Genomic DNA, 17,902 nt, shown 5'->3' on the forward strand with positions numbered 1-17,902 from the left:
GTGCTGACCGTAATAAGGCCTCCTTTACATACTCTGCCAAAAACACTCTTGTGAAGATGACCATCCTTCGCATGTTCGACTACGGCAATGTCATCTATAAAATGGCCCCTAAGTGGCCCTTAACAGGCTTCCGTTTACACCAGGCGACTCCAACACTGGCCTTTACTCATTTACAAGACCCTATCAGGGACGACTCCTCAATACCTCTCCAATCTCTTACACCCCTCCCATAACAACTACCACCTGAGGTCCAGCGATTTCATAACACTCTCTGTCTCCAAGGTTCGCACTGTCTTTAGCCAGAATTCATTTTGCTTTGCTGCAGCGATCGATTAGCATTCCCTCCAAAAATCTCTGAAACTGTCATTGCTTCCATCACTTTACTTCCTAAAGCAGAAGCTGCAGCAGATCCTAGCTGACCACTGCACATATTGACTGTTTTCATTGAATTGCTAGCATTATTTTAGGGTGTTTTTAATCTCTGTTTAAACACGTGTCCTTTTTTTGTTTATGCATTGTTTATTTATCTTTCTTCCTGCTTGGATCTCTTGCCAGGTCATAATTGTAAATGAGAAATTGTTCTCAACTGATCTTACCTGGTAAAATAAATAAATAAATAAATAAATAAATAAATAATAATAATAATAATAATAATAATAATAATAATAATAATAATAATAATAATAATAATAATAATAATAATAATAATAATAATAATAATAATAATAATAATAAAAATAATAATTCTCTCATTGCTCTAGTTGGATTCCTGCCCGCTCGCCCTTCCTGCTGGATTCCCCTTTAGTCACCCTGCCAGCCCTGCTATTCCTCCAAATCACCGTCAATCTTCGTCCTCCATCACAGCACCAGCCGAGACGGCAGCCCTTCCGCTCACCTCATGCTGGTCACTGCAGCGCCTGTCCAGATTCCAACTAACACCTGGCCATGCGCCACCTAACCTGCCCTACCGTCCCAGCTCCAGTTCCCCGCCTTGGACAGTGATGTCCCCAGCTCTTTCAACGAGCCAGTTCAATTAGTGTCTTTCTGTTTTTAGAGTCCCTGGTTAGTTCCTCAATTTGTTCTGCTGCTTGAGCTACTTGCTTTTGTTACAGTACGCCGAACTCTTGGCAGTAATGTTACTCCATATCCTATTTAATCTTTAGCTTTCCTGTCTTGATGTTACCAAGTTTCGGGTTAGTTTTCGTAGTTGGTTAGTGTATTAAACCTGTTTACAGTTAACCTCCTACCCACTAGGGGGTCCTGATTCTGTTCCGAGATCTTCCAGAGTTAGTACTTCCTGTTTTGTGATCCTCTAGCGTCACATCCTGTTGTAGTTTTTGGAAACTTTTCTACTAAACAAGTGTTTTACTTGTATGCCAAGTCTGTCGTGTCTCTGTTGCCTCGCATCTGAGTCTCTGATTTAAAGATTCATAACAATTTCTATCTATCCTCCTCAAACATGTCTTTAGAACTGCATGTAAATACACTCAGAGTCCCTAGGAAGCATAGTCGATTCTCAAACTGCTCTCCATTTTATCATTAATGGACTCAATGACACAGGGGGAAGTTTTAGAATCATTTGGAAAACCTTTCAACACATTTCGTAGACTAGATTTTGATTAACATGAAACATAAAGTTGTTGTTTTTGTTTTTTTAATCTGACACCATAAAGGCTCTTGCTATCACTAATCACTTCTCATTCTACATATATAAACATCTAAAGTCTGCAACTTTAAATGTATGGAAACATGCTTGAGCAAATATAAGAAAACACAAAAGTGCACTAAGTCAGACAAGGGATATCTGGGAATGAATTACTACTCACATTGGACGTTTAGAAACAGAAATAAAGAGTTGATGTGTCCAAATTGATTCTCAGCCTTGCAGTAGTAGATTCCTCTGTCGTCAGGGCTGATAGAGGTGAAATGATAAATATGTTCTGGTCCTTGAAGCAGGGTTTGGTTCTCCTTGTACCAGGTGTAATTAGCTGCTGGGTTAGCATCACTGCTGCAGGTCAGATTCACTGAACTTCCCTCCACTATCTCACCAGATGGACTCACTGACAAAGAGGCAAATTTTGGAGCATCTGGAGGACATATATTGGCATATAGTAAATGTTTTTTCTAGTTACTAATCAGCTGTACTGCGTGATGATTTTAAAATACGTTACCACACTCACATTTAACATTTATATAAATGCTAGATGATGTGTTCCCCAGTGCATTGGTACAGGAATACTGTCCAGACTCAGAGGACCGGATGGAACTGAAGTTAAGCTGTGGTGTCTGACTGAGAGGGTCACGATCATTCACCTTAAACCAGGTGTAAGTAGCTGCTGGATTAGCCTCACCGTTACAGGTCAGATTCACTGAACTTCCCTCCACTATCTCAGCAGAGGGACTCACTGACACAGAGGGAAGCTTTGGAGCATCTGGTAAACAACAAACAGACATGCGTTACATGACAACAAGTTCACAGTGGAAACAGTCTGGTCTGTGTGAAGGTAAAAAAAAAAAACTCATGAAATCAAAGAACTGAATATTCAACAGTGCGGATGGGTTGAAGTTAGTGACATAGTGAAGTGAACTCACACAGTGAAGGAGAGCAGTGATCTTCGTGTCCTTTCAAAGCACAGCAGATGTTGTCTTCAGGTTGAAAGTTGTGTCTGTAAGTAATTCCCTCTGAGACTTGTTGTCCATTCTTCAACCAGACGTGATCATCTGGACTGCAATGGCTCTCACACCTCAGCTCTGCCTTGGTAGAAGACCCACCGGCTGACGTTATTCTGATGTCAATCACTTTCACACAAGTGAGAAAGGACCCATAATTGGTTTTCAAAAACACATAAAAGCAAAAGGTGTAAGGACTAGAAAACTGCCAACATTCATGAGCTCCACTGATCATGTTGAATAAAATGAATAATAATAATCAGATGATGTTACCTGTGACAGTCAAAGTGACTCCAGTTCACCAGAAAACTTGTCAAGGTTTGTTATGAACCTGAACTTGTACACAGCTGAGTCTTCCACTCTCAGGTCTGTGATTCTCAGAGTGCAGTCACTGTCATAGTGCCAGTCATAGTGCACACGACCTTCGTATGATGATGATTTTCTTTGGAGATCCTCTTTTCTTCCAACATACCAGAATTTTGTCTGAACTATATTTTCCTTTCCATGCACTTCAGCTGGGTATGTGTAGCTGCAGTTCATGTCCACTGCTGATCCTTTGGGACCACACATCCTAAGCTGAGTGTAAGTCACATCCCAGTTCTGACTGTGTGCCACTGTAACACAAAGCACATCGGAGACCACAATCAGATACACAACAAGAGAGGGCAGAGCTGAATACTATGTAGGGATATTTCATCATGTAGACTCACCACAGAACAACAAAGACTTATGTTATCATTCAAAAGTTTGGGGTCACCCAGACAATTTCATGTTTTTCCATGAAAACTTTTATCCATGTGCGAACATAACTGCACAAGGGTTTTCTAATCATCAATGAGCCTTTCAACACCATTAGCTAACACAATGTAGCATTAGAACACAGGAGTGATGGTTGCTGGAAATGTTCCTCTGTACCTCTATGGAGATATTCCATTAAAAATCATCTGTTTCCAACTAGAATAGTCATTTACCACATTATCAATGTCTGCACTGGATTTATCATTCATTTAATGGTATCTTCATTGAAAAAAAGCTGCTTTTCTTTCAAAAATAAGAACATTTAAGAGACCCCAAACTTTTGAATGGTAGTTTACATGAAGTACAGTTGCTCTATATTAGTTAAAGTTGCTCCATATGAGTTTAAATTGCTCTTAATGAGTCAAAGTTGCTCCATATTTGTTAAAGTTGCTCTAAATGAGTTAAAGTTTCTCGGTATTAGTTCAAGTTGCTCTATGTTATTTAAAGTTGGTCAAAATGAGTTAAAGTTGCCCAACTTTAGTTAAAGTTGTTCAAAAATAAGTTAAAGCTGCTCTACATTAGTTAAAGTTGCTCTATATTATTTAAAGTTGCTCTGAATGAGTTAAAGTTGACCCACAGTATGTTCAAAAGTTTGGGGTCACCCAGACAGTTTCAGTTTCATGTTTTCCATGAAAACTTACACGTTGTTTGTCACACATGGTTGCAGCATTTCCAGCCAGAATAGTCATTTACCACATTAACAATGTCTAGACTGTATTATTTACCATCAATTTAATGTCGTCTTCATTGAAAAAAAATAAATGCTTTTCTTTCAGAAATAAGGACATTTCTAAGTGACCCCAAACTTTTGAACAGTAGTGTACATGAATTAAAATTGCTCTATATTAGCTAAAGCTGATATTTTTAGTTAAAGTTGCTCACTTAAATTTGGCAGTTTATTACCATAAAACAGCCACAGAGCTCAAAAAGGACCAAGACAAAGAATTTCATCCTTAACATGATACAAAACAAACTGGGCTATATGCTGCCGGGTTCAGGAGGAAGTACAGTCGTTTTTCTTGGAGTTTTGTGAAGCAAAAGCAAAGTCAGTAGTTGGAGTGCACATGTAATGTTTAACATGTTATGTTTAACATGTAATGTTTAACATGTTATGTTTAACATCTGGCTGTATCATTATCTAATCCATGTTTTTCTCTCATCTCTGACTCCTTCCCTCTCCCACACCTGTGCTAACAAAGTCCAATGCAGCACTTGTTTAGTTAGTTTTGGGTCATTTAGTGGATTCTGGTTATTGAACAATCAGCAAAAACAAATTGTGATTATTTAAAATGTTTTATTTTTATTTCATATTCAATATATTTGGTAACACGAGATGCTTTGCACTGTACATTACATGCATTCCTACACACAAACATGGATGCGGTTTCTTGGGTTTCAGCTTTCACCAGTAAGATCCCAGTAACCACACATTTTCATAAAACAAATTTCAGTCCAGACAAATTATTATCGAACATGCTACCACAAAAGTCCCGCAGACAGAAAGTTAAACAAGTCGTACTTTGTTCAGGAATGGAGAATTAAACATCTGTACGTTTGTTAGTAAAATTTTGGGTTCAGGAATGTTCAAGCCAACATAAATCAGCCAATATTACCAGCTCATACTGGTCTGTCAGCACTTTATAACATTTGGTTTTAAAGGTGCTATACAAATAAATTATATTATTCTACACTGTGGATAGACTGGGGCACATAGTAAGCTACATTTTTCACAGAATTGGAATTCCTTTTTCTTAGACTTAAGACCAACTACCAACAATTTGTTCATATTCATGTACATTTAAATGCAGTTTGAAAGCAGCATTTGTCTTTTAAAACATTTCTTATTACACCAATGTTTAGCAAAGAACAAACAGTGAATTTAGTATAATTGTTGTTCACTTAAAGACACTTTTAATTTCTAGGTGTGTTTAATTGCTGCTTGAGTTGGTTGGTTGGTTGGTTGGTATGTTTGTTGGTATATTCGTTTACTGGTTGGCTGGCTGGTTGTTTGGTTTGGTGGCGACACTACACTCTTTTAAAGAGAGTACTGCCTTGCACTTCTATAACACTGGATAGTGTTTTTTTAAGGTCAAAACTTTGAGGATTTTTTTTTTTATTCAAAGCATTTTCTTGATGAGGCCTACATTACCCACAATGCAAAGACATAGGAATGTTATGGTAGTTGCAGTGTATGTAGCTGTAAACTGGCCCCTCGATATTTAAATACAAACAAATATTTCCATCTGCTCAACAGACTTGTTCCGTGTCATGTTTGCTCAGTTTGTTTTGTTAATAATGCTTTATCAGAAGTCTGTTTCCTCTTTATTTACTCTGTGGTCAGGCTGTTAATCAGTAGGAACAAATGCAGGACAATGAGGTGTGTATATAGCGGAAAAAATAGAAAATAAGTTTGTTTAAGGTTGTTTGCTGGTAACTCTGCAGGACATGGAAATATCCCACAGACAGAATGAACTGGTTCAGCACATACATGGCAATACAAGAAAAGTTAAAGAAAATTAATTTAAAAACAGGCCTGAAAAGATGTGGATTGGGAATATTTTTGTCTATACTTGATAAGGTTTTGTCACAAACATTTTTGAGCAACCAGCACATTTGTAGTTCTTAGAGCTAAAGGCCAGTGAGTCAATCCATTTGAAATCAACCAAATCTGAAAAAAATTCCCACCTCCTGAGAATCACCTGCTTTTTTGTACAATAACTTTAGTATATTTATTGAAGTCATGCAAAATTTTACCTTCATAGAGTTACAGGCTCTCAAAGTACAAAAGAGTAGGTGAAAATTTAACGCTTTGGACTTTGCATTATTTTTGTCCCACATTTTTAAGTTCATAAATTCGTACGTGCAGAAGATCGACACATGATGTAAATTCAAATCAGTTTCATATCCACTTCATTTGCCACAAGCAAATCACACTTTTGTTTAGCACAATTTTTCTGTAGGAAATTTTGAGCATCAAAATCATGTGAAATGTCATAATTTCAATAGGAAATAGCAGCAGTTTAATGTTTAAAGTTACAACTCTCAACTGATTGTGGGAGGATCAGGTAGGAGGCACTGACATTAAGCAATGCCAAGAAGGTGCGAGGTAACAAAAAACTTTTTTTTATTAAAGTCACTACAAAATATTAGAAAGAAAAGATCATGTAGGATATCTTTCTTGTTAATCTTAAAGTGTTTCTTAGTACCAGAGCTCAGAACTGCAACTATGGCTAGATTTTGATGCACTGACACAAAAATTTTGCATTGGGCCCCAACTGACTCTAACCTTTACTATGAACTTTATCTAAAATGGTTTGGAAATTGATTTTTATTGGACTGCTTTGAGTGTATATTGTCAACATTCTTCAACTAGTGACACATTCAGTTAAACTACAGGAGATTCCAGTTTAGGATTGTGAGTCGTTGTATGGCAGTCCTGGGTCTGGACTGGTAGGGATATGGTGTCTGAACCAATCACAAGAGGAACAAACTACTCTGCACTGAAAGCTCTGTTGTTACTGAGAGGATTACCTTGGTAGAATGAAGTGTAATTGTTTTGGATTTTGAAGTGACTGTTAAATGTGCCATTAAAGTTTAATCAGTGTTTTATGTAGTAAGAATCAGCACCTTTCTATAAATGTAAACTCACACTGCAGCATAATGCAAAGATTTTTTCAGCTGATAACACAGAGACCCATTCAAGACTGGATCGTCTTTTACTATTCAATTTGTGGGGTTGATTTAAGAGGAATAGTTCAAAAGTAAACTTAAATGCATCTCAGACCTTCCTATCCGTCACCTCTATGAGACTAAACAGAAAAGTGGGATGCAAACACAAACATTCAAGATGTCCAGTTTTGTCAGTGAAATATCATGAATTCCGTTCATGTCATAGGTAAATGTAAATGTAGATTCACGGTACCTTGTACAGAGAAAACGACAATGACGAGTCCTGCTGCTGTTAAAGCCATAGCTGCTCCTCTCATCTCTGCATCTGCAAGAAATAAAGTCATAACTTTAGTAAGAGTGACAGTTGTGATCCTGTTAGAGGTGGAGATAAGCCTTTTTATAAAGCAGCTCACCCAGCTTCCTTCCCCGTTGCATTATTACCATGCATGAGGTCAGTAAACATCCAGGAAAGCTCATGTCCAAACTTTGCATTTTCATACTTCCTTTGTAGTTTGGACAAACGGCAAACAACCCCGGTTCTACCACTGTTTGTTTTCAGTATCTAAATCAGGTGAGAAGAAGAAAAGAACAGCATAGAAATCCAATTAGTTAGAATTCATAACTTTGTAGACCCAGAGTTTGGTTTTGCTCATTTCAGAGTGTAATATTTTCTCCAGGTTATCCTGCTTCCTCCTACAGTCCAAAAGTATGTTCAGGTTAATTTGAGATTCTAAATTGTCCATAGGTGTGAATGTGAGTGTGATTGTTTGTCTCTATATGTAGTCCTGTGATAGACTAGTGACCTGTCCAGGTGTCCCCTGCCTTCACCCTAAGTCAGCTGGGATAGACTCCAGCACCCCTACAACCCTAATGAGGATTAAGCGGTGTATAGATCATGGATGGATGTTTTTGTACCCGGAGAAAACCCACACATGTACAGGGAGAACATGCAAACTCCACACAGAAAGACAAAGACCGCTGTGAGGCAACAGTGCTAACAGAAAATTAAAACATGTCAAAGATGAAGTACAAGACAATAAACTATGATTTATCAAATTACTGTTAACGAAGAAAACAGTGCAGGCGATAAATCTGAGGCACTCTTGTGTATTCAAAAACTGAAATATTACTCGGTGCCTACAACTCCATCAAGATAAACTAAGTAAGCACAGTACTCCACCAAGGCTGCTCATTCCCCCATATGGCATTGTCAGAAATGCAGCATTTTTATTTTAAGAAATGCAGCATTTATTTATTAGTTGTTGATGATCAGAAATCACGGCAACATAGAATGTGTCAATTTAATATAGATGTACCCACAAACAAAATGACCTTGTGCTGAGCACAGGTGTGTGTTCTGCATGTGTACGTTATATACGGATACCGAATCGCGTGACTTAAATATGTAGCAGGCAGCAGGAATTGATGGGACTCAGAAACACCCCCACAATTTAATCAGTTGTTTCTTGTATCATTTCCGATGGATAAGTCCCAATAAGCGGAGCGGTGGACTTATAGTAGGATCACAATCATGTGATCATCAGCAGGTAGCTGACGTAGTGTTCACTTGTTGTCATAGTTACAGTGACTGTGTAATTCCCAATCATACAGAAATCTTTAACTAATCCATGGATCCAGACTATAAGCCACATCCCTGCAAAAATCTAATCACTTGGTCCTTGTGTCATTTCTGACCTCCCCTGGAAATTTCATCCAAATCCGTTAGTCTGTTTGTGAGTAATGTTGTGACCAGACAGATAGACAGACGGACAAACCAATGCTGATCATCACATAACTCCGCTACGTTCCTTGGCGGAGTAAACATACACTCTGATTGCAGGTCTGGAAGCACTGATTGTGTGTCTTGCTAATGACAGCATGTGGGTTGATCTGTTGTAGTGTCCATCCAAACGGATTCAGACATTTTATGGTCCATGAGTCAAATCAATCTTTACAACAGACTGTAATTCGGATCCCACAGCAGACCAACTGTAACACAAATAGCTAAAAATGCTTATAGGAAAGTTTCAGAATACACAGTGCAGCACCGTTTGAAGCCGTGCAGTCATGGACCAGTTAGTGTGCAAAAGCTGAAAAAACAGTTCACCACTGAAAACACCCACAATGAGCACCTGAGCATCTGAACTTTACCACGGAGCAAAGGAAGAAGGTGGTCTGCTGTGATAGATCAAAGGAATGATGTAGACTTATATGAAGATTATCTTGTATTATGAATTTTTATATATTACTGAGACATTAGTTTCAGTGAAACATCTAGTCTGGTTGCACATTCAAAGAAAAACAGCTGCTAATGCATAGATGAGAAGATAGTGAAAAGTGATACTATTCTATGCTCCTACTGTTGTAGCATTTGCATGTCGGCAGGCGACAAATATTCATCATCTGACAAGGAAATCATCAGTTACACAAATCCTAAAATGCAAAATCAAATACTGAGAAAACTGCTGTTTGTTGTGTGTAAGTAAATTTAGATTTTAAATGTGTGTATTATGTTCCCAGAACAAGAATTCCACCAGAAGAGCATAACACATACAACTCAGTGTTGTGTCCTTTTAAGAGACAAAGCTTTACTTTGGATTAAAAATGGCTGGTGATTCATCTTTTCATGTTTTGGAGACATTTGCTGACTGTGCTGGATCCACTGCAGCCTCCTGACTGGTGATCTGGATTCTGCAATTATTGAAATATAAGTAAAACTCTTAAAAATATTTTAACACAACCATTAACTGACACCAACTGTCATTTTAACCTGATGATGCTCTTGCAGCTCACTACATTTTATTTTTTTTTATTATTTATTTGACCTTTATTTTACCAGGTAAAAATGTTTGAGAACCAGTTCTCATCTGCAAACATGATCTGGCCAAGAGATGCCAGCAGGAACAAATACACAGACAAACTACAGACATAAATAGACATAACACAAAAGTAAACAACATACTCCACCATTTCTTCTTCTTCTTTCATTTCTTCTTTGTGTTTTTGCGGACAGGCTGATCTGATATTGGAGTAAAGAGGATCTGCCAGTCTTTTGGAAAACATCACACTAACATAGGCAAAGATCGTTCTCTGTGTGGATGGACAGATAAAATAAGGGTACTTTAACTCTTGGTCTCTAGTAGCAGATGAAGAAGTAAAGAAACTGCCAAAGTTCCAAATCAAAACATTGGAAATGATTAATATTATAGGTAATTGTGCTTCTCCAGGAGTTCTCTTTTAGCTTTCAGAATAACACTGATATCATTTTTTGAAGTTGGGGTAGCTAAAGCAATTATGAACTACTGGAAAAGTTCAAAACGTGCTTAGATTTCAGTCCAAGATGTTGGTGCCACTCTCAACATGTTTCTGGTGCAGTGGAAAGAAAGTTGGGTTCCACTTTTCAAAGAGCTACCAAGAAGTAAAATTTATACCATGCAAAAATCTTCATCTTTTCCTTAAATACTTGGGAGAAATTCAAAGTGGCAAGGTCAAAGGAAGTGCTAATGACAGGAAAGAAGGATACATTGGACTACTTTCACCATCTTTCTGTAACTGTGAGAACTAGTTTTTAGTCAAAACATACCCACAATGATAGATGTGAGTAAATTAATGCCAATTCATCAATGAAGTGATGAAAACATGGAGGGAAAATAAAATTAACTTCTGCTGCTTACACCCCATTAAAAGAAGCTCATATTCTATCAGTCAAAGAAAATTCCTCTAAGAATCAAGAACTGGACTCGATGAAAAAACAAGATGTACACTACTGTAGGATCCACCAGCCATTATTATACAGTGGAACAGGACAAAAACAGATTTAACACCTTCACAGCCACAGATTGGAGATGGGGCTCGCTTTGATCAGTGGAGCTGAGACACCAAGACACTGCAAGCAAGGGAGGATACAAATGCACCCTCATATCCAGACCTGATATGAGGATGCAAAGTATCGAATCAGCAGGAGAGCATGAGACCAGACGTTAAAGGATTCCTCCACACAGACCTCCACTCCAGGATGTATATTAAGCTGATCTAAACCCCCACTCACTATCTGGCCAACAAAGGGACCAAATGGCCGCCAATACACATTCGGACTGACTCCTGAGCCATTGAAGGAGGGAGGCTCAGGAACCTGGATGACAACTTCAAGGACATTCCACTCACGAACTCTGGACTCACGTCAGAACCAACAAAGACAATCATCCCACAATTCTGGACTAAACTCCTTTTTATGTACATCCATTTCATAGAACAAGTGAACTTTTCAATAACTTCATGGTCAATCTACAACTTGCCTTGCCTTTAATCTTTTATTCCTTCCTGATTAGTATCAATATGATAATTTGTAACATGTCTGTCATTCACATGATCATATTTGCTATCGTTCTGATCCCCTGTCCATCAGTAATGCACCCAGATACACCCTGTTCACCAAAGTACAATATTTTTGGAGTTACAGACACCACAAAAATTACCTGAAAATGTAACTCTGTGAGGGGCATCTGGACATCAGCCCTCCCTTGACGGAGGAAGTACCAGACCCCTGCTGAGTTAATGATATGCAAAGGTCCACTTTAAAAGATCACATCTGAAAGTACCACTTTGAGTCCTCCTGCACCATTTTGAGTCCTCCCGGAAGAGCCTCCCAACCCAAGAGTCCTCCGTTCGAAGAAAGAGCTCTCCTTTACCATCAGAGTCCTCCTGCACCATCACAGTCAAGAGTCCTGCTTTAACACCAGAATCACCCAACCCAAGAGTTCTCCTACCTGAGAACAATCCAGACTCCGAGGCTCCACTCTGTCCACCGCTGTTCTGACCCACATTAAGAAAGGCCGACCAGACCATCCATCGAGGAAGCATCATCGTCATCATCATCATCATCATCATCATCATCATCATCATCATCATCATCATCATCATCATCATCACGGCACGCAAGTACCTTTCAGTCACTGGAACTTGGTGCAACTTCCCCAAATTATCTTTTCAAAGATAAAATTTACAGGCAAACAAATTAGACTACTATCAAATTGACGGCTGCTTTCAGGTGTGGTCTATTTATCCCATAGTCATTTACCACATTAACAATGTCTACACTGTATTTATGACTCATTTAATGTTATCTTCACTAAAAGAATGTAAGGACAGTTCTAAGTAACTCTAAATTTTTGAACGGTAGTGCATGAGAGGAGCTGCTCACCCTGATGATCTGCTCGAACTTTCAACTTTTAAATCATTGTAATCAACGGCATCCTCTTCCTCCTCGTCTTCCTCTGTGTGGGGCTGAACCTGCCTGATGTTGGAGTACAGAACATCTGTGTGTGTCTGAGAGCAGCAGATGCTGCTGTAGTGGAGCTCATCCTGCTGTTCTGTCGGTGGTCTTTCTGCTGAGGGGTGTCAAACAGCGGACTTGAAGGTAGCTGATGGGACAAACAGAACTTGAGCACATTGTGGAACAAACTGAACTTACAGGAAAAAAATACCAGTTTGATTTGAGTCTGGAAAGGGAAGGTTCTTCTTCAGCTACTTCACCAGGTACTGAGAGTTTCTGTATTTGGTGATCTTGTTTTTGTACAATTAATCCTACTTTGATGGGCCAAACAACTGTCTATGACACTCACTCTGATTAATGCTTGTTTGCTTAGACAAAGTCCTGTATGCTCATCAGTGATATTTTGTTTTAAAACTGAATTCTGAGTTAAATTTTGAGGAAAGCGCATTTTCTGCCAGATTATAGTTCTTTGTGACATGTTACAAAGACAAAGTAAAAATCAACTGGACTTCTATTGTAGGTTCTTGAAGACATTTCGCCATCATCCAAGGTTCTTCTTCAGTTCTAACTGACTTAGCTGCTAAGGTTAGCGACTGCTCTAATGGGATTTCTGGCGTAGCACCTTGGGCTGGTAGCCTGGCTTCTTGAATGGACAGTGTACAATCTGAGGTCACTGGAGCCAGTATTTGGACACCTGGTGTTGGTGGGGGACCTTGGGCTTCTGTGGGACCTTTGGCACCTTGGGTTTACTGTAGTGGGACTCCAGGTAGCGTTAACGACTCAGGACTCACATGCTTCAAGGTGGACCCCCTGGTTTCACAACAGTTCAGACCTGGAGGCTGTGAGCCCTGGTCGTTAATGGGTCATCAGCCATGTGGCCTGGAGTGACTACACATTCTGTAACTCCCCATCAGTCAGTTAGAACTGAAGAAGAACCTTGGATGAAAGTGAAACATCTTCAAGAACCTACAAGAAAAGTCCAGGTGATTTCGATTGAAACTCCTATGATCATCACAACCTGGATGACTGAGAATCTACACAGACTTCATAAATACATGTTCAGTCACCTTCACTTTGCCATTTATTTATTCACTTATTTGTTTGTTTGTTTATTTATTTATTTTGGGTCTGACAGGGTGAGGCATAATAGTTGATAATAGGTCTGTATACATAATTTACTGATCAGACATGTTCAACTTTTCAAAATCTGGTGAAGTAAAACTGTTGGGATGAATGAAATCGCTGCAAATGTGGAGGTTAAACAGGAAGATTGACAAGTGTTTTTTTCCGACAACTGCAATGTTGGGAGTTTTTTGTTTGTTTGTTTGTTTTCTGTTTGTCTTGGTGTGGACTAATTGACCTTTCTCACCTGTGCTCTGTTGGCAGGTCTCTCTTAACCCTTACATTGCTGTATGAAGCACTTCTTCCTTCTGCACAGAACAGTAAAGGAATTAAATGAATACATTCAATCATTTGTTCAGAAAACATTTGACAAAAAGTTTGACATTAGTGAACAAAGTCATAGTCATGCAGAACTTCTCACCTAATCCAAAGCAGGACAGTGATGATTGATCCCAAAGCTGCTGATTTCCCAGAACCTGTGGAGTCAGAAGGAAGTGTAACTGGATGCTTGATTGTGTTTAGATCATTTTCATACTCATCAGACCATTCAGTGAGTCCTTGTACACTGACTAAAAAGTCCTGCATCTGTTATGTTTTTCTAACCCTTTACTGAAAATCCAAAATAATCAGGCCTGTGTAGGTGGATGCACATAATTTACCTGCCACAAACACTGGATGTGAGGTGGACTTTTGACGTCCTCTTGTGTTCTGAGCTTCACAGTAATAATTCCCACTGTGTTCGGCTCTAAAGTCAGTGGTCGCGAAGGTCTGTCCTGATGCGTTTGGTGAGTCTTCATTCTCCTTGTACCAGGTGTAAGTAGCTGCTGGGTTAGCATCACTGCTGCAGGTCAGAGTCACTGAACTTCCCTTCATGATTTCACCAGAGGAACTCATCAGCACTAAGGGAACCTTTGGAGCATCTGGAGGACATGAACATACGTTAAGACACTGATTATACCGACTGTCGCATCTCATTGTATTTTTCATTAGTTTTGTGTTTATTTCATGCTTTTGTGAGTTATTTATCTGCCTTCAACCTGTCACAGTTTTGATATTTCTAGTGGCCATTTCCACATAGTTTTTCATCCCAGCTGCCGGTCAGTTTATCTATTTTGTTCTATTGTTCTTTTGTTTGTTTGAACCCAAGCATGACAACAATGCATTTAAATAAGATATTCTTATAAGGTAACTTACACAGGTTCAGAATGCCTTGAATATTAAAAAACATTTCAAATTGTTCTGCTCATTCCCTGTTGTTTTCATGCTACCCATTATGTAGACTCAGCAGATTTAAATCAGTGTTTGCAGTTTTTTTCAGAGTATTTGCCAAACCTCTTTGTGTTACTGCCACCAAGTGTTGATCAGCTGCATACGTTTACAACCTTGTGTGAACAAAACAAGGGCACACTGAAAAACTGTGTTCCTTCCAGTTCCAACGAAGATGCATGTGACATGTGGTCACCACACCTCCAGGACCTTCACAATCACAACCCAGGGACAGTGTTTGTAATCTTGAATGGCTGCTAAACTGCTCTTCCATAGTATGTAAGTACAATATATGAGTGAATAAACATGATAGTCGGTTAGTGAGACTGTGGACACTGCAGTGATTGATGTGTAGTGAACTTGTCGGTTTAACCTAGAATGGCTGCTTTACTTGTTTTTGCCACTTGGTGGCAGTAGAACATCTCATAAAGTTCATATGGAAGACGAACACAAACAGTGGTCTTATTACAGATTCAACAGATATGAAGCCATATTTTGATTTGAAGTTGTGTTTGCATCCACCTGATAAAACTATGTCCAGTATTCACTCTGGATTTCTGTTTGTCCTGATGAAAAAACTTGGCTACTTAGCATTTGCTAAATATCACTTCACATACAAGAACTGCACTCCTCTAATTCATAGTTTCTGTAAAAAAAAATGTAGCTACTTTGAAGATGACATTTTGTTTTTGATTTTGTGTAGTAAAATCACACACTGGAAGAGACTCTTGTAGGCACAGGAATAACAATCAGTGTGTTTGCTGTAAGAATAAGAGGATTCTTCCTGAATTCTTGTTTCATTTTTGTGCCAGACGAAGGTCGAATGACCAGGAGGAAAACAGTTGCTGTGACAACTCAGCTTTGGACCAGTGGAAGACCAGATCACCTGCACCTGTATATCTGGACCTGTCAATTAAAATGAGAGAGAAATGTCACATAAAATGAACTTTCAACAACACACAAAACTCTCCCCACTGCTGGCCAGAGAATAAAAAGCTGTCATACAGCTAAATGTTAACATTCACATTCCAAACGTTTCTGTCTTGTCTATAAGTATTTGACACAACTTTCATAATTTGTCTCAAAAGTAATCAGCAATTGACTGATAAGCAATTTCAGCTACTAATGGAATTTCCATTTGGTAGCTGGTCATGAGGAATCTCAAAATGTGGTCATAGGAAGTAAAAGAGGTCATCATTAGGCTGAAAACACAAAACAGATCTATCAGAGAAACAGCAGAAACCTTGGGATTGAGAAAATCAGTAACTTGGTTCTTTCTTTGGTGAGCTCAGCAACAACAAAAAGTCTGGAAGGACACAGATGATGTTTAAAGTAGTGAAGAAAAACAAGAATACTCTGGAGGATGTAGACATATGATCATCAAAGTCTCCAATCAAGAGAAGCTTTCAAGATTGTAAGTATAAGGTTTACAGTGCTGTGAAAAAGTATTTGCCCCCTACAGATCATGTTCTATTTCTGCATATTTATCACACACAAATTTTCAGATCATCAAACAAATTTGAAGCCTTTGCTGAGGCTCTGGGACTCCAGAGAATCACAGTGAGAGACATTATCTGCAAATGGAGAAAACATGGAACAGTGGTGAACCTTCCCAGGACTGACCGGCCTACTAACATTTCTCCAAGACGTCAACATCTAACCCCAGTCACAAAAGAACCTAGACGAACATCTAAAGATCTGCAGACCTCACTGGCCTCGGCTAAGGTCTGTCTACATGATTCACAATAAGGAAGACTCTGGGAGAAAATGGCATCATGGGAGAGTTATGGGATCAAACCACTACTCACCAAAGAGAACATACAGGTTTATCTGGTATTTGCAAGAAATATCTAGATGAGCCCCAAGACTTTTGGGATAACATCCTATGGACTGATGAGTCAAAGGTGGAGCTTTCTAGAAGGCATGGGTCCATTACATCTGGTGTAAAGCTAATACTGTATTCCACAAGAAGAACATGATACCAGCAGCGAAACATGGTGGTGGTAGTTGATGGCTGGAGGACCTGGATGACTTGTCATCACTCATAGAGTTCTGCTCTGTATCAGCAGGAGAAGATCAACCCATCAGTTCATGACCTGAAGCTCAAAATATATGGGTTCTGCAGTGAGACAAGAACCCAAAACACACAAGCCAGTCCACCTCTGAATGACTCAAAAATAACAAAATAAAGGTTTTGACGTGGTCAAATCAAAGTCTGGACTTCAGTCCCATTGAGATGCTGTGGCAAGACCATAAAAGGCAGTTTTTGCTGGAAAACCAACTAATATGGCTGAATTACAACTATTTTGCAGAGAAAACTGGACCAAAATTCCTCCATCGCGATGTAAACGACTGATCACAAGCTATCACAAATGTTTGTCACCAATGTACACTCAAAAACAATAACGACAAATAAAATTTTACTGAAAAAACTGGTTCTAGCTCAGAAACAATATTCTTGGTTCACGAGTTCTAGATTTCAGTCATTGACTCTTAAGGATTTGTATCGGAGTTCTAAAATAATCCTGTTTTATCCAGTTACTTTTGAGACTTTAAAAACGGTGGGACTAAAATGAGTAATTCCTAAACATTTGTTACAATATTTAAGATTTGTACCCTTCATTAAAACGTAGGTCTGCAGTTTACTTACATATTGATTTCTTAATTTCAGATCCATTGTGGTGGTGACAGAAATACAGAAATTGTGTCAGTGTCCAAATGTCCGTGGACCTAAATCGGATCTATACAGTATGGAATTATACAATAGTACATTCTTAACAGCAACTTATCAAATTTTTTTCAGCGATGTGTTTATGCTCCATTTGTTCAGATTTGAAGTTACTTATAATTTTTTTTCTCTTATGTTACATTTTTATCACAATTAATTTCTCTCAGCATGTCCATGTATTAAAATAAGCACTTAAATTGATATTGCAAAATATATACTACCATTCAAAACTTTGGGGTCACTTTAAAATGTCCTTATTTTGAAGGAAAAGCAGATTTTTCTTTTCAGTGAAGATAGCATTAGATTAATCAGAAATCCAGTCCAGACATTGTTAATGTGTTAAATAACTATTCTGGCTGGAAACAGCTGATATTTAA

Source organism: Amphiprion ocellaris, chromosome 4 (assembly GCF_022539595.1).
Source record: "Amphiprion ocellaris isolate individual 3 ecotype Okinawa chromosome 4, ASM2253959v1, whole genome shotgun sequence".
NCBI lineage: Eukaryota > Metazoa > Chordata > Actinopteri > Pomacentridae > Amphiprion > Amphiprion ocellaris.